The sequence below is a fragment of the Mesoplodon bidens genome, assembly GCF_964165515.1.
Source record: "Mesoplodon bidens genome assembly, chromosome: 2".
Lineage (NCBI taxonomy): Eukaryota > Metazoa > Chordata > Mammalia > Artiodactyla > Ziphiidae > Mesoplodon > Mesoplodon bidens.
In genome coordinates this window covers 47,555,230-47,574,000 of record NC_138177.1, presented here as the reverse complement: position 1 = coordinate 47,574,000, position 18,771 = coordinate 47,555,230, and the positions used below count along the sequence as shown (strand labels likewise).

Here is an 18,771-nt window from a genome sequence, read left to right as displayed (position 1 = left end):
TCTCAGCATTGTTGGCCATGGATGACCACTACTTCTTGGGAACACTCTCTTCACATGGCTTCTATGGCAACATACTCTCATAGTCTTCCTCCTATAGCATCAGGCAATCAGTCTCTTTTCCTGGCTCTTTTCTCCAACTTTCAAATGATGGAGCTCCAAAACTGGGTCTTGCATCTCCTTCTTTCCTCTATCCTGCTTCTCTCCCTAGGGGACCACTTCCCCTTCCATGGCTTTAAATACTGTCTACAGGCTTGTGACTCCCTAAACTCCAAACTTTCATCTAATTACCTACTTCACATCTCTACTCAGCTCTCTAAAATATATCAAACATAATATATTCAAAGCAGAGCTCTTAATTCCCCACTCCGAAACTTGTTTCTCCTCAGTCTTCCCCACCCCAGCAAATGACATACCATCTACTCATCATCTATTTGCTTAGGCCCCAAACCCAGGAGTCATCCCTGATATCCTCTAAGACTAGTATAACTATTGAGAATATAGACTCTGCCAAAGGCAAAGGTTTCCTGAAGAACTTTGCATTGAAGGTGGAGCCCTTTCCCACAATTAAGATATCAAGGATTTTTGGTAAAAAGAATGGTAAAAATTTTGCCCCAAGTGTTGGCTGTCAACTTTCATATTAGATCAAGCAGAGTTTTCACTGTGAGGTAGCCCAGGGCCATCCAAGGCCCCACAAATTGGCATCCAGATAAGTCTTTGCCTATGAAACAAGATAATATTTGTGAAAGTGCCTACTACAGTGCTTCAGGAAGTGTGATGGTGAAGAGGGCTTGGGACTGCTCAGACATACCCCAAGACTGCAGGACAGATCTACCAGCAGTTGGTTTTCTAAGCCCTCAGACCCATCCATGTATTGCCAAAGTGTCACGTGGGACAGTGAGCATCAGATGACTTATTCAGTGTTGATGGGGTCTGCTGATTGAATTTGATGGACTGACTGATACATGAAGAGTCTTCTTTTCCCCCATCATCCAGACCTGAATACAGACTAACTGTGCAAAGGCATAAAACCGGCTCTCTTCCTTACATGGGCTTCTGAGAGTCGATTAAGTGTTAATTAATTAATTATTTTTGTTTGTTTTAAGAACTGCTTGGTATCCCTGGGCACACAGACAGTACAACCTAATAGGGCTTAAGATATATAAAAAAGAACCAAACAAAAAATTTTAATTAATTAAGAGGCTAAGCCTGTTGAGAATAGCATTAAAAAAAATCAACATTGGCCCAAACCCTAGTGAGGTGGCCAGCTGAATGTGTTTATGCTGACCTTTGGCTAACAGAGTGGCTGTAGCTAGCTGAAGATGAACTATAGCTTGTCAGCTCAGTGGTTCTCAACTTTTCTATGTAACATCCCAACCATCACATTTCAACAAATATTATCGAACCTGCTTTAATCCTGGGAGAAACTATATCTAACAGAAGATACAAGAGACTCCAGAATGAACTCTGTATAAGGCTGAATAAGCCAGAACATTTTTCTTTTTAATCAAATAACTCAAACATAAACTGAAAAAATATAGCACATGAAATTTAAAAATTCATTTGATGGGCTAAGAGAATGGAGATTGTAAAAGAGAGAATCAATGAACCTGAAAATAGATCAATAGAATGTATTCAATCTGAAGAACAAAGAGAAAAACAGTTAGGATGAAAAATGAACAGTATCTCAGGTTTCTGTGGAATAAAAAAAATTTTTTTAATTGTAACATTTATGACATTGGAGTTCCAAAGAAGAGGAAAGACAGATTGATGCAGAAATATGTTAGAAGAAATAATAGGTTAAAACATCCCAAATTTAATGAAAGATGTAAATTTGCAGGTTCAAGAAGCTTGGTGAACCCCAAACAGGAAAAACTAAAACAACAACAAAAAACCCAAAACCCCCCAACCGCACACATGAAGACACATCATAATTAAACTGCTAAAAACAAAATATAAAGAAAATTCTTGAAAGCAGCTAGAGAAAAATGAAATATAGCGGACACAGAGATGAACAATTATTTGAATTACAGCAGATTTCTCATCAGAAATGTTACTGAGTCCAACCTTGTACTGCTTGTTGCACAACAGGCCAATAAATCAAGAGATGATGTGTTGGGGCAAAGAATAACAGTTTAATTCAGTAAGCCAGCAGACAAAGAATATGGTGGACTAGTGTCCCAAAGAACCATCTTACCTGAGTTAGAATTCAGGCTTCTTTTATACTAAAAGGGGAGGGGGTGAAGTTGGCTACTGCAAACTTCTTGGTGCTGGAACCCTTATTTTTGCAGCTATCCACCTAGGTCTGGTCAAAATGTTCCTATAAACTTCCAACAAGACAAATGTTATTCTCTGTTCTGCAACTTTTTAAAGGAAAAGTGTTATACCTTTAAAGGTCAGAGCCTTGAGAATGGACTATCCTGTATATTTCAGGCTATAGGCAACATTCTTTTGCAAAAGGTGCAAACCAGCATGACTAAGCACAGGCAACAGAGCACAAAGGTTAGAGCATATTGAATAGATACAATATGGAGTCAGGTTTGTTCATCTCTGTTACAGAAACTGTGGGGGCTAGAAAACAGTGGAACAAAATCTTTAAAGTATGAAAATATCTGTCAACCCAGAGTCTTACATTCAACAAAAATATTCTTCAGTAATGAAGGCTAAATAAAGACATTTTTGGGGACTCCCTGATGGTCCAGTGGTTAGGACTTGGTGGTTTCACTGCCGTGGCCCAGGTTCAATCCCTGATCAGGGAACTAAGATCCTGCAAGCTGTGCAGCACAGCCAAAAAAAAAAAAAAAAAAAAAAAGACATTTTCAAATGAAAGAAAACTAAGAAAATTTGTCATCAATGGACATATTCTAAAAGAACAGGAAGAAAGGAAGTTCTTCAAGCTTAAGGGAAACAATGCTAGAGGGAAACCTGGAGATTTAAGAAGAAAGGAAGACCAACAGGAGTGGTAAATAGCTAGGTAAATATAAAAGTCTATTTTTCGTCTATCATGTTTCTTTAATATATATGACTGAGTGAAAGCAAAAACAATATCATTGTCTGTTGGAATTTTCAAATGTTCCTATAATACATATGACGGCTACAATATAAAGGAGAAAGGGTAAAGAGGCCTATATGGTTAAAAGCTTCTACATATTATTTGAGATAGCAAAATATTTACTCTGAGTAAACTGTGAAAAGTTAGATATATATACTGAATTTCCTAGAGCAACGCCTAGAATAAAAATCCAAAACAATATAGCCAAAAGGCCAATAGATAAAGTAAAATAATAAAAAATATTCAAAGAATCAAAAAGAAAGCAGAGCAGTGAGGGACAAAAACAGCAAAAGAAATAGAAAGGAAAAGCAGAAAACAAATAATAAAATGGTAACCCTAAATCCAATCATATTAATAATTATATTACATGTAAATTGTCTAGATATACCAATTAAAAGGCAGAGATTGTCAGACTGTATTTTAAAAAGACCACATCATAGGGCTTCCCTGGTGGCATGGAGGTTAAGAATCCGCCTGCCAATGCAGGGGACACGGGTTCGAGCCCTGCTCCAGGAAGATTCCACATGCCGCGGAGCAACTAAGCCTGTGCGCCACAACTACTGAGCCTGCACTCTAGAACCCTCGAGCCACAACTACTAAGCACACGCACCACAACTACTGAAGCCCTCACACCTAGAGCCTGTGCTCTGCAACGAGAAGCCACTGCAATGAGAAGCCTGTGCACCACAACGAAGAGTAGCCCCCACTCACTGCAACTAGAGAAAGCCTGTGCGCAGTAATGCAGCAGCCAAAAATAAATAAATAAAAATAAATTTTAAAAAAAGAAGACATAACAATCCTAAACATGCATGCAACAAACAATAGAGCTTCAAAATACATGAAGACAAAATGGGTAAAACTGAAGGGATAGATAGGGAATACACAATTACATTTGAAGATTTCAACACTCCTCTCTGAGTAGTCGATAGAACCAGCAGAAGGAAAATCAATAAGGATATGTATGACCTAAACAACATTATCAACCAATTTGACATAACTGGCATTTTCAGAGCATTCCACTCAGCAGCAGATGAATACGTATTTTTTGTGTGAGAGATTCTGCAAAATTAGAACACACTTAGAGACTTATGCCTTGATCTGAGATTATCAAGAACACATACCTCTTACAGGGCATCAAGGTTAGCCAGGACACCTGTGACAAACCCAAGCTTTTGTCAGAGATTCTAAGTATCTAAGTGTAAGCTACTCAGGGATTTTTTAATAAATTTAGCCAACTGGAAACCTCCCCTGATGTGTCTGCCTGGTATCTCCCAGGGCATTGGTGGCTCTACATGGTTGCTTTCTGCTTTGATGTTTGCTATGATTTCCAGGAAAGGAAGCACCTCCACTAAATTAATACCCTATCTGGTACATAATCTAAATCAGTTTATCAAGAAACTAGCAAATGTGCCAAGCCTAGCAGCCATCTTCCTTACTCTCATTTTTTCTTTTAAAACCCAGATGTGTGTGTATGCCTATGTGTGCACATATCATTTTGCTTTTCTGAATCTTATAACAGAGCTTCAGATGCTATCAGCTTCATCTATCATCAGATATGTTAATCTGTTATGTAGTTGTGATAGACAAAATAATGTCCCTCCCAAAAATGGTCATGTCTCAATCCTTGGCATTTGTGAATATGTTACCCCATGTGGTAAAAAGGACTATGTGATGTGACTAAGTTAATAATTTTGAGATGGGGAAATTATCCTGGATTATCTGAGTGGGCCCAATGTAATCACAAGGGTCACTGTAAGAGGGAGACAAGAGACAAGAGAGGTGAGAGTCAGAAAAGGAGATGTAGGGAATTTCCCAGTGGTCCAGTGGTTAGGCACTTTCACCGCCTGGACCTGGATTCAATCTCTTGTCGGGGAACTAAGTTGCCGCAAGCTGCGTGGCACCACCAAAAAAAAGGAGATACAACAACAGAAACAGCGTTGGAGTGTGTGCTCTGAAGATGAAGGAAAAAGGCCATGAGCCATGGAATGCAGTCAGTCTCTAGAAGCTGAAAAAGGCAAGGGGCCTCCTGAAGGAATATAGTTCTGCCGATACCTTGGTTTTAGTCCTGTGAGACTCATTTCAGACGTCTGACTTCCAGAACTGTAAAATAATAAATTTATGTTGTTTTAAGCCACTAAGTTTATGGCCTCAGAAAACTAATGCAGTAGTCAAATTTATCAATCTTTCTCTTTATAGCTTTCTAAGTTTGGGTTCATGTTTAGAAAGACCTTTGCCACTCTGAGATTATAAACCTTTTCCCCATGTCTCATTTGAAACTTCCATGGTTTTAGATTTTATTACTTTAATAGATTGACTAATTAAAGGAAGCAGCCAGAGGTCTGTATCTTGTACTGATATAATAGAAAAAGGAAACATGGATGGAAGAGTCTTTATCTGTTTGACCTTTGGACTGGGCCTGTCTTTCTCTATAGGAATCTGCTAGCATAGGAAGGGATGGTCATTTATTGTCTGTCTAGCTGACACTGAAGCCTGCAAATCCTAGGCTTGGGGCATAGAATGCTGGGGAGAGTGAAGGACTGAGGGAGCCAGAGTTCTCCTTGTGAGAAAGGATGTGTTTCTTGAGGTTGGAGTGGGGAAGACGAATGTCCCATATTCCCATAAAGAGACTCAGTACTTTGTTTGGGGGTGACAAATTATGCTCAGAGACTGAGATTGTTCTTGTTAAATATTTTATTTAACACAGGTTCACTGTGGGAATTACAATGATTTCACAAGCCAATAGCATACAGGATAGTCTCTTAATAAGCCAGTAAAGAAACAACATACTCCAAACCAGTGATAGATTGCTCCATGCAAGGGGAGATGAAAAGAATAAAGTCCAAATTTAGTTGAGGGAATACCTTTTCTATGAGTTTTGATTTCTTGGAAGAGTTGACATCCGACGCCAGCGCAAAAATAAAAGGCCCTGGTTGCTAAAGCACGTTGCTAGGGAACGATGGTGGTTGTGTTGGCAGGCTGGCTGGTCTCCCAGCAGTTGGTCACCACTGCCAATAAAGAAGTTGCCTTTACCAAAGCAGGGGCCAATGCCCCAAGGTCCTTGGAGAACTAGGTTAATAAAGAGTAGCTCTGCCCAGACAAAAATCTCGGTACTCATAGTCTAAATGTTCCCTGGCCATAGTTCCTTCTCCACATCTTCTATGGAAAAGCCCCCTTCCGGATCCCTTAGCCACTACTGACTGCTTATCAACAACAGATGAGATGATGACATCCTGACACAGCTTACTTCATTCTCATATCAAAACAACTTTACTTCTAAAAACAACATTTTATGTCTTAGTCATAAACAAGTAGATTAAAACAACTTCACTTAGGTCATAAACACCTGGATTTGAAATCATATCAAACCAATACACAACACTGGGGCAAGCACATAAACTGGAGGACAGGGAAAGAAGGCCCCTGGGAACAGGGCCAGATAGATAACTCATGGGGCCCAATGCAAAATGAAAAAGTGGGACCTCCTTATTCAAGAATCAGGAAAAAAAAGTGTTGTCAGAGGTGCTAAAATAGAAAACGTTTTCCTTTCTTCTAGTCCCTTGACTTGTGTTTTTTCACTTACTACTTAGTGTCATTCTAAGTAAAGCTTGAATTTTAAATTGTTGACATAATTTTACCATTCAGCTTTATATTGTGCAAATGCCAGTTTTAAATGTAAATATATCGGCATTTAACTAACTCATCAGTGGAATCACCAAAATTACACAATTTTTATTTTGTAATTTGTACATGCATACACATAGTTTATCCTCACTATTTTTAGATTCTGTGCTTGTGAATTTGCCGACTAGCTAAGATTTTTTTGGAACCTCAAAATCAATACTCTCAGCACTTTTGGTCATTCATGGACATGTGCATGCACAGTTTGGGAAAAATTGGAATTGGACAACATGCATATTCCCTCCCAAAGTTTGTTGACCTAAAACAAATAGACTGCCAGATATTTCTCCATCAAAGATGGGTTTATTCGGAAACAGCAGAGGATTGCAATTTGAGGTCTGTGAACATGGTGTGCCATGTGCAAGTCCCCACATGGCAATGGAAGGGTACTTGACAAGGAGGAAAAGGAAATTGGGAGGGCTATAGCAAACAAAGAGTCCATGGCTTTTCATTGGCTCCTTGCTGAGAAAGAAGAGGGGTCTTCCTTTTTCCTTTTGGGCTCTGCTATCATTCCAGGGGTGACAGCTTCCCCTTCTAGTCCCCCACTCTATTCAACTGAGGTTTCTGTTTATTAATTTTCTTACAGGTTGAAAGAGGTGAAGTTCTGCTTTCTTGTTTTAGGTCTCAAACTGTAAACAAGTGTTTTTTTTGTGGTCTATTTAGTGCCACATTTTTTGCATTTTTGTGGTTTTCGTTCATGATTTCACTGTTTCAAATGACCCCCAAGTGTAGTGCTGAAGGTTCAAAGGGCAAGAAAGCTGTGATGTGCCTTATGGAGAAAATATGTGTGCTAGATAAGCCTCCTTTAGGCATGAGTTAGTGCAGTTGACTATGACTTCAAATGTTAATGAATCAATACTGTATGTTAGATAAAGTGTCTTTAAAGAGAAACACACATAAAATAAGGTTATGTATTGATCAGTTGATAAAAACGTGACCAGAAGCTTGCAGGAACCTAACTCTGTATTTCCCTTGGGAGCACTGTGGTTCAGTATTCACCAATTCAGTGTTTGTGGTAACTTTCTAGACCATAACTACCGTGAATAACAAGAATCAATTGTATTTTGTTCTTACCAGAGCAGTGGAAACACTGTACAAAACTAACGCAACTGTTTTTTTTTTTTTTTTTTTTTTTGCAGTACGCAGGCTTCTCACTGCTGTGGCCCCCCTGCCGCGGAGCACAGGCTCCGGACACGCAGGCCCAGCAGCCATGGCCCACGGGCCCAGCCACTCCGGGGCACATGGGATCCTCCCGGACCGGGGCACGAACCCGCGTCCCCTGCATCGGCAGGCGGACTCTCAACTGCTGCGCCACCAGGGAAGCCCAACGCAACTGTTTTAACTCCTGTGATATAGTGACCTATAATAAGAAATATATATTTGGTCTTTGTCCCCATTTCTGGCACAGAGATCTTAAAACTCTTGGAATTTCCTAAGTGATGAGAATGACAAAGATATCTTTTGTTATGTTAATGAGGTGACTACTGGACCCCACCTAAGGAAGGGGGCTGATTGTCAGGAGAACAAACCATGTGATTAGAGGGGAGGAAAGGACAAGGAGGGAAGGGAAGGGAGGGAAAGAGGAGCTAGAGGTTGAATCAACCGCCAGTCATCAATGATTTGATCAATCTGCTTGTGAAACAAAACCTCCATAAAGCCCCAGAAGGACAGAGTTTGGAGAGCTTCCAGGTTGGTGAACCAGAGTGCTTCCACCATGATGATAGAAGCTCCTTTGTTTGGGATGGCACCCTGTGTATTGATGTCTGTCAACTGAAAAAAAATTCACAATGTAAAAGCTGTGAGCTGAGTTTATTCAGTGTCTTACTGACAACTATAGCCTGGAAGACAGCCTCTCAGATAGCTCTGAGAAACAGTTCAAAAGGTAAGGGGGGAGGTCAGTATGCATGTGATTTTGGCAAAGGGTGTAGGTGATTTTGGCAAAGGGTATAGGTGCAATCAAGCACACATCTCAGTAGAAGGTTGCAGCTAGTCATAAGGAACTTAGTTAGTTAGCTTAGATAGCTTAGTTAACGGTTTTGTTGCAGGAAGGGGGACCACTTCCAGGGCCCCAGAGTGGGCTCTTGTCTAACGCTCAGAAACGAATTGTCCAAGGAGACACATGTGCTGACAAAGCAAGAGACTTTACTGGGGAGGGGCACCCGGGCAGAGAGCAGGAGGGTAAGGGAACCCAGGAGGACTGCTCTGCCATGTCGCTCGCAGTCTCGGGTTTTATGGTGATGGGGTTAGTTTCTGGTTGTCTCTGGCTAATCATTCTGATTTATGGTCCTTCCTGGTGGTGCATGCATTGCTCAGCCAAGATGGATTCCAGTGAGAAGGATTCTGGGAGGTTGGTAGGACATATTGACTTGCGTCTCCTCTCTCCTTTTGACCTTTCTTAAATTCTTCCAGTTGGTGGTGGCTTGTTAGTTCTGTGTTCCTTACTGGGACCTCTTGTTGTAAGATAACTTGTGCAAACGGCTACTATCTTGTCTGGCCAGGGTGGGCGGCTTTGGTCAGTGTTTCCCCTAACAGTTTTAGTGACTTTCTAAGAATGGAAAGATTCAAGAATGCAGATTCATAAAATATTTCTCCTGAAAATATCTATCTGAAGGCCTGTTTTGCCAGTTTTTCCAGAGCATAGAGTGCCTCGTTCCTGATCTCCACCCTGAATTCCTTACAGGGTGTGTTGAAGGTCAGTGACTGAGAGGCTAATGACTTAATTCTTGTAGAACTGATGCTGAAAACTGGGCCTCTGTGCACCGGTGCCAAACTGAATCTTGGAGACAGAGTTTTGGGTGATGTAGAAGAAAATAGCTTTATTGTTTTGCCAGGCAAAGGGGGACACAGCAGGCTCATGCCCTCAAAACTATGTGTCCCAACCCAGGGGGGATTTGGTGAGGAGTTTTATAGCAGTGGTTCAAGGGCAGGGTTGCTGATAAGGATCAGGGTGTGTGCAGGACCTGCATTCCTTTAATCTGGCCTCAGGTGGTCTCCTGGTGAACTTCTGTGATTCTCAAGGTTATCAAACTATGCCCTTCTCTCTGGAATTAAGAATGCTTCTGTCAAGTAGTTAACATTTTCCAACTATTGGGGGTTTCAGTTCTGCAGAAGAGCTCAAAGATATTTTTATGTGTATCCCTTGAGGCAGAACCAGGACTCTGCCCCAAGGCTGCACTCTTTTTTCTTGATTCCTCCTCCCTTGTCTCTGCATCTCCTCCCTTCCCTGATTAGCAACTGTTTGAACCCACCTTTTGGTACTAAGGGAAGTTTATGGAGGCTGAAGGGTATTCCCTACAAACAAGAAATGGGGGACATAGAAAGGCTTCTGTGCCCAGGAGCTCCACAGGGTCCTGCTCGGTTTCAGAACCAGATGGTGAGTAACCTTCTTTAGTTGGCATATCTCTTCATCTGGTTATTGAGTCATACTCTTTAATACCCTTTGTAAGAAACTGGTAATCTAGTGAGTTAACTAGTTTCTTTCTTTTTTTTTTTTTTGCGGTACGCGGGCTTCTCACTGTTGAGGCCTCTCCCATTGCGGAGCACAGGCTCCAGACGCGCAGCTCAGCGACCATGGCTCAAGGGCCCAGCCGCTCCGCAGCATGTGGGATCTTCCCGGACCGGGGCATGAACCCGTGTCCCCTGCATTGGCAGGCAGACTCTCAACCACTGCGCCACCAGGGAAGTCCAAGTTAACTAGTTTCTTGAGTCCTGTGAGCTGCTCTAGCAAACTAATTGAACCCAAGAAGGCAGTTGTGAGAAACTCTGATTTATAACCAGAAGCACGGGTAACAACCAGGATTTGCAGTTGGCACTGGAAATGGAAAGCGGTCTTGTAGGACTGAACGCTTAACCTGTGGGAACTGATGCTATCTCAGGGTAGATAGTGCCAGAATTGAATTGAACTGTAGGATAACAAGCTGTGTTGGAGAATTGCCTGGTGTACAAAAACTCCCCATATGCCGTAATCGGTGATTAGAATTGTTAACTCTGGATTTCCCTGGTGGCGCAGTGGTTAAGAATCCACCTGCCAATTCATGGGACATGCAATCGATCCTTGGTTCGGGAAGATCCCACATGTTGCAGAGAAACTAAGCCCACGTGCCACAACTACTGAGCCTGTGCTCTAAAGCCCACAAGCCACAGCTACTGAGCCTGCATGCCACAACTACTGAAGCCCACACGCCTAGAACCCATGCTCCACAACAAGAGAAGCTACTGCAATGAGAAACCCGCGCACCACAACGAAGAGCAGCCCCTGCTCCCCGCAACTAGAGAAAACCCACGCACAGCACGAAGACCCAATGCAGGGGGGGAGAGTCAAGATGGCGTACTAGGAGGATGTGGAATTCACATCTCTTCACAACTAGGGTATCTACCAGGCACGGGTGAGGGACCACGGACACCTAAGGGGACAGGAGGAACCCCCAGCAACCGGATAGGACGTGCAGCGTGGGGGGAGTGAAGGGGGAGGAGAAGTGGAGGCGAGATGGGACTGGCGCCCCTGAGAGGAAGCTGGGGGAGGGGAAGGGATCCCACGCCCAAAGGGGTAAATTGGGGAACCATTGGGAGGGCAGAGGATCAAAAAGGAGCATGGCCAGGGCTCCCCTGCCCACTTGGGCCCCCAGGAACCTGCTGAGATCCCGGGCCTGATCCTCTGCCCAGCTAGGACCCCTCCAGCCGTGCTGGTCCTGAGGGAGTGGGGGGGAGAAGGGGGAGCAAAAGTAAAGGCCGGACTCCCAGGAATGGCACCCCTGAGGGGTGGCTGGGGGAGGGGAGGTGTTCCTACATCCAGCGGGACCCCCCCATGGTTAGGGGTCCATCGGTGACAGGGGAGACCCTGGGGGAGACAGTGGGGGAGGGGGGCAAAGGAACGGAAGGGACAACGGCCAGTGCGTTCCCTGTCCACTTAGGCACTGGGGACCCTGCTGGGCTCCCAGGCCTAATCCTCTGTCCTCGGAGCCTCCCTCCTGCAGTGCAGAACCCAAGCCCCACCCCTACACCCCCACCCAGGGCCCTACCTCTACACTCGGAGACCCCCTCTAACCACACTGGGCCTAAACCCCACCCACACACCCTCACTCAGGGTCCTACCTCCAAACTCCAGAACTCCACACTCCAGACGCCCTCCTTTCGTCCTGCTGCCTGTCTCCTTACGCTCAGGTCCTAAGCGGAGGCCCAGCTCCACGCTTGAATGCCGCCCCGCCTAGGCCTTGCCTCCAGGGCCCTTTCCAGCTACGTGGGTCCAGAGCCTAGACCCCACCCCATGCTCAACCGTCACCCTCCCCCACCCGTCCCGCCCCACCCTAAACCCCACCCTAAACCCCACCCCTGCCTAAGTTCCACCCCCGCCTAAACTCCGCCCCCATAGACAAGGCTTTTTTTTTTTTTTCTTCTTTGCCTCTTTCAGATTGGGGTTCTGTTTTACCTTGTTGATTCACTGTTATTGATTCCTTTATACTTTTATTCTTCCTAACAAATCTTTTATTGCTCCGGACGCGCAGGCTCAGCGGCCATGGCTCACGGGCCCAGCCACTCCACGGCATGTGGGATCTTCCCGGACCGGGGCACAAACCCATGTCCCCTGCATCGGCAGGCGGACTCTCAACCACTGCGCCACCAGGGAAGCCCTATCTTATTCTTTATACTTTGTTATTGTTCTCTCCTTCTGGCTTGTTTCCCCCCACCCCACCTCTTTTTCTTTTCCTTTTTCTATTGTGGTTTCATTTTACCCTTTGCAGCTGTTTCAATTATAGTTTTATTTTTCTTAATATATTTTTTATCTTTCAAATTTTATTTTGTTTTTTATTCTTTGATATTGTACTGTTCCTTTTTTTCTTTCTTTTTTTTTTTAACCACACCACAAAACTTGTGGGATCTTTGTCCCAGGCCAGAGGTCAGGCCCAAGCTACTGTGGTGGGAACTCTGAGTCCAAACCGGTGGACTAACAGAGAACCTCAGATGCCAGGGAATATCAATCGAAGTGAGGACTCCCAGAGGTCCTCATCTCAGCACCAAGACCCAGCTCTATCCAACAGCCTGCAAACTCAAGTGCTGGATGCTGCAGGCCAAACAACCAGTGAGACAGGAATACAGCACCACTCATCCAAAAAATAAATTTGGATGGCGAATTCTATCAAACATTTAGAGAAGAGCTAACACCTATCCTTCACAAACACTTCCAAAATATAGCAGAGGGAGGAACACTCCCAAACTTATTCTATGAGGCCACCATCATCCTGATACCAAAACCCGAAAAAGATGTCACAAAAAAAGAAAACTACAGGCCAATATCTCTGATGAACATAGATGCAAACATCTTCAACAAAATACTAGCAGACAGAATCCAACAGCACATTAAAAGGATCATACACCATGATCAAGTGGGGTTTATCCCAGGAATGCAAGGATTCTTCAATATATGCAATTCAATCAATGTGATACACCATATTAACAAACTGAAGGATAAAAACCATACGATAATCTCAATAGATACAGAAAAATTTTTCGACAGAATTCAACACTAAATTATGATAAAATCTTTCCAGAAAGTAGGCATGGAGGGAACCTACCTCAACATAATAAAGGCCATATATGACAAACCCACAGCCAACATTTTTCTCAATGGTGAAAAACTGAAACCATTTCCTGTAAGATCAGGAATAAGACAAGGTTGCCCACTCTCCCCACTATTATTCAATATAGTTTTGGAAGTTTTAGCCATAGCAATCAGAGAAGAAAAAGAAATAAAAGGAATCCAAATTGGAAAAGAAGATGTAAAACTGTCACTGTTTGCAGATGACATGATAATATACCTAGAGAATCCTAAAGATGCTACCAGAAAACTACTAGAGCTAAATAGTGAATTTGGTAGAGTAGCAGGATACAAAATTAATGCACAGAAATCTCTTGCATTCCTACACACTAATGATGAAAAATTTGAAGGTGAAATTAAGGAAACACTCCCATTTACCACTGCAGCAAAAAGAATAAAATACCTAGGAATAAACCTACCTAATGAGACAAAAGACCTGTATACAGAAAACTATAAGACACTGATGAAAGAAATTAAAGATGATACAAACAGATGGAGAGATATACCATGTTCTTGGATTGGAAGAATCAACGTTGTGAAAATGACTATACTACCCAAAGCAATCTACAGATTCAATGCAATCCCTATCAAACTACCAATGGCATTTCTCACAGAACTAGAACAAAATATTTCACAATTTGTATGGAAACACAAAGGACCCCGAATAACCAAAGCAGTCTTGAGAAAGAAAAACAGAGCTGGAGGAATCAGGCTCCTGGACTTCAGATTATACTACAAAGCTATAGTAATCAAGACAGTATGGTACTGGCACAAAAACAGAAATATAGATCAATGGAACAGGATAGAAAGCCCAGAGATAAACCCACGCACATATGGTCACCTTATTTTTGCTAAAGGAGGCAAGAATATACAATGGAGAAAAGACAGCCTCTTCAATAAGTGGTGCTGGGAAAATTGGACAGCTACATGTAAAAGAATGAAATTAGAACACTTCCTAACACCATACACAAAAATGAACCCAAAATGGATTAAAGGCCTAAATGTAAGGCCAGACACTATAAAACTCTTAGAGGAAAACATAGGCAGAACACTCTATGACATAAATCACAGCAAGATCCTTTTTGACCCACCTCCTGGAGAAATGGAAATAAAAACAAAAATAAACAAATGGGACCTAATGAAACTTAAAAGCTTTTGTACAGCAAACGAAACCATAAAAAAAGATGAAAAGACAACCCTCAGAATGCGACAAAATATTTGCAAACAAATCAACTGACAAAGGATTAATCTCCAACATATACATGTAGCTCATGCAGCTCAATATCAAGAAAACAAACAACCCAATCTAAAAATGGGCAGAAGACCTAAATACACATTTTCCTAAAGATATAGATTGCCAACAAACACATGAAAATATGCTCAACATCACTAATCATTAGAGAAATGCAAATCAAAACTACAATGAGGTATCACCTCATACCAGTCAGAATGGCCATCATCAAAAAATTGACAAACAATAAATGCTGGAGAGGGTGTGGGAAAAGGGAACCCTCTTGCACTGTTGGTGGGAATGTAAATTGATACAGCCACTATGGAGAACAGTATGGAGGTTCTTTAAAAAACTAAAAATAGTATTACCATATGACCCAGCAATCCCACTACTAGGCATATACCCTGAGAAAATAATTCAAAAAGAGTCATGTACCACAGTGTTCATTGCAGCACTATTTACAATAGCCAGGACATGGACGCAACCTAAGTGTCCACTGACAGACGAATGTTTAAAGAAGATGTGGCACATATATACAATGGAATATTACTCAGCCATAAAAAGAAACGAAATTGAGTTATTTGTAGTGATGGACCTACAGTATGTCATACAGAGTGAAGTAAGTCAGAAAGAGCAAAACAAATACCGTATGCTAACACATATATATGAACTCTGAAAAAGAAAATGGTTCTGATGAATCTGGGGGCAGGACAGGAAGAAAGATGCAGATGTAGAGAATGGGCTTGAGGACATAGGGAGGGGGACGGGTAAGCTGGGACGAGGTGAGAGAGTAGCATTGACATATATACACTACCAAATGTAAAATAGATAGCTAGTGGGAAGCAGCTGCATAGCACAGGGAAATCAGCTAGGTGTTTTGCGACCACCTAGAGGGGTGGTAGGGAGACACAAGAGGGAGGGGATATGGGTATATACATATGCATATAGCTGATTCATTTGTTATACAGCAGAAACTAACACAACAGTGTAAAGCAATTATACTCCAATAAAGATGTTATTAAAAAAAAGACCCTGGGGGATTCCCTGGTGGCGCAGTGGTTGAGAGTCCACCTGCCGATGCAGGGGACATGGGTTCGTGCCCAGGTCCCGGAAGATCCCACATGCCATGGAGCAGCTGGGCCCGTGAGCCATGGCCGCTGAGCCTGTGCGTCCGGAGCCTGTGCTCCGCAACGGGAGAGACCACAACAGTGAGAGGCCCGCGTACCGCAAAAAGAAAAAAAAAAGACCCAATGCAGCCAAAAATAAATAAATTAATTAATTAAATTTAAAAAAAGTTAACTCCACTGCTCAATAGATGTGCATTCTATCAACATTCTCCAATTCTGACTTGATGAGTAAGGGCAGACAGAAGAACAAACCATGGATTCCCCTATTTTTCCCTTTCATGATAATGTAATTTTTTCAGCGGGGGCAGGGAGGGATATTTTCCTTCTCCCCTTCTAAGTTTCTTGGCTGGCCTAACTGACATATGACAGGTTAACAGAAGAAAAAATTCACAGTAGCTTAATAACATGTATACTTGGGTCAGACCTAGGAAAAGTGAGTAACTCTCCAAAATGGTGGAAAAGGGCACCTTAAATATCGTCTTCAGCTAAAGACAAAGGACATGGTGATGGGGAGTCAGTTATGGGCGATCACCAGGAAAAGCACAGTAAACAAGGGTAAGGTTGTTATGCAGATTTAAGTTGCTGCCTTCTCCAATGATAAGAGTTTCTAAAGATTTAGTCATCCCCCTCTTCCTGGTACAGTGAGGGAGATACCCTTCCAAATGGAGATTTCCCTTATAAATGTAAATGTCTCTTACAAAGGGGTAAATTTTACTTAGTTTTCAGAGCTTCTCCTGTGTCTGCAGTTTCTTTAAAATAACCAGTTTAAATAATCCTTATGTCAAAAGGGCATATTTTGCGGTGGCAAAATTCTGCTCCCCTACAAACGTAAGTGGTTAACCAATACAAGGAAATAATGTACATAGATAGGGTAGGGGGGTCCCAGGAGGAAAAGAACCAGATATAGCTTTTTGACATAAGAAAAGCCATTTTGGGGCTTCCCTGGTGGCGCAGTGGTTGAGAGTCCGCCTGCCGATACAGGGGACACGGGTTCGTGCCCCGGTCCGGGAAGATCCCACATGCCACGGAGCGGCTGGGCCTGTGAGCCATGGCCGCTGAGCCTGAGCGTCCGGAGCCTGTGCTCCGCAACGGGAGAGGCCACAACAGTGAGAGGCCCGCGTACCTCCAAAAAAAAAAAAAAAGAAAGAAAAGAAAAGCCATTTTGGCCAAAGCCATTTTGTGATATAAGCCTGGCCATAATTCTTGTCCTTGAACAAATCTCAGTAATTAATGATCTTAACGGAACACAGGAAAAGCAGCCAAGAAACAATGGTTCAGTGATAAAACAAAGGTATATAAAAACAGTTCTTCCTCATGCAACTGTCTTTATACAATAATCTGATACACATCTTTGAGTTGTTCTACAAGAACTAAGGCTCCCAGCCAGGTGGAGGATAGTGAATACTTGCTAAGACCCCAAAATGGTTGGAACCTAAAGAATGATGATATTGACCTTTTCTGGCCCTCCTGACTTCAATCAACTAAGTCTTGGACTGTAACCTTTTCCCCAATTCAAAACTTCCCCACTTTTGCTGTTTGAGGAGACACTGCTTTGGGAAAGATCCCCGGTGTTCTCTTTACTTGCTGTAAGCAATAAATCCTTCCTTCTGCTGCTCCTTGGCTTGGTTGAGTCTTTTGGCTTGACACCCACAAAGAGGTGAAGACAGTATTTGGGTAACAGTAACAGAAGTAAGAATAGCTATGATAGATTTCCTTGGTTGTTTGTGCTTCGTAGAACACCATTGCCTTCTTTCTGTGACAACAGCTTATTGACTCATTTAAGACTGAGAGTTTCTGGAAGTATTTGCAAGTTCATACAGGCTCTCAGCCCAAAGGAAAACCAGAAATGACGATAAAGCACCGTGACACTAATGGAGTGCTCAGGAAGGAGACATGCCAGAGGGAATGTCCTCTGCTCACCATTAGAGGGTGAATGATAGAGAGAGAAGGAGGAGACTTAGCCAGCTTCTGTATTTGATACTAAAGAGTACTCTGAAGGAAGTCACAATCTATATGCTACAAGTTTGAATAATTAACTTACTATATTTAACTAATTAAGGACTCATAATGAATAAGTTAGTTTTATATCTACTTTCTCATCCTGATCTTGAAAATTTTCTTCATATTTAGCATTATCAGGCATATGAGATGGGGCAAGTACTGCAGCTGAAACTGCACAACTCAGATGGGATGTGAACCCACGTGCCAGGACTCGAGCCCAGCCAGAATTCAGATTGGGGCTTGAAACCATGGTCTTTTAATTGAAATCACACCCCTGGTCTCAGGACTTAATGAAGCTCAGGTTCTTTAAGTTTCATTGCAGAAAGAATTCAGTGAGAGACACAGTGATAGGTAAGAATGGATTTAATTAGAGAGATACACATTCCATAGACAGAATGTGGTCCATCTCAAAAGCCAGGAGTGGCCTTGGGAGAAATACACTCCACAGACAGAGTGTGGGCCATCAGAAGGCAAGAGGCGGGCCTCCCTGGTGGCGCAGTGGTTGAGAGTCCGCCTGCCAATGCGGGGGATTCGGGTTCGTGCCCCGGTCCGGGAGGATCCCGTATGCCGCGGAGCGGCTGGGCCCGTGGGCCATGGCGGCTGAGCCTGCGCGTCCGGAGCCTGTGCTCCGCAATGGGAGAGGCCACAACAGTGGGAGGCCCGCATACCGCAAAAAAAAAAAAAAAGAAGGCAAGAGGCCTTGAAATATGGGGTGGTTAGTTTTTATGGGCTGGGTAATTTCATAGGCTAATGAGTGGGAGGATTATTCCAAATATTTGGGGGGGAAGGGGTGGGGATTTCCAGGAATTCGGCAACCACCCATTTTTTGGCCTTTTACGATTACCTTCAGAACTGTCATGGTGATGATGGGTGTGTCATTTAGCATGCTAATGTGTTACAATAAGTGTATAATGAGGCTCATGGCCTACTGGAAGTCGCATCTTCCACCATCTTGGACATAGTTGGTTCTAACCAGTTTTTGTCATGTCCTATGGCTATGTCATTCTTTAAAAAGACATCCCTCCTGTTTCACAACTGGGCATTCAATTTAGCTCAAATTTCCTGGCAACTAATGTGAGAAAATAAAACTGTT

At 42.8% G+C, this 18,771-nt stretch overlaps 1 long non-coding RNA gene across 1 annotated transcript; it reads right to left on the bottom strand.

Annotated features, from left to right (window-relative positions):
* Positions 1–2,237: 2,237 nt before the first annotated feature.
* LOC308612116 lies at positions 2,238–11,878 on the bottom strand. The gene is made up of 3 exons (XR_014015076.1): positions 11,819–11,878; positions 5,102–5,149; positions 2,238–2,317 (listed from the first exon to the last, which is right to left on the bottom strand). It is a non-coding gene; the product is annotated as an uncharacterized lncRNA (long non-coding RNA).
* Positions 11,879–18,771: the final 6,893 nt, after the last annotated feature.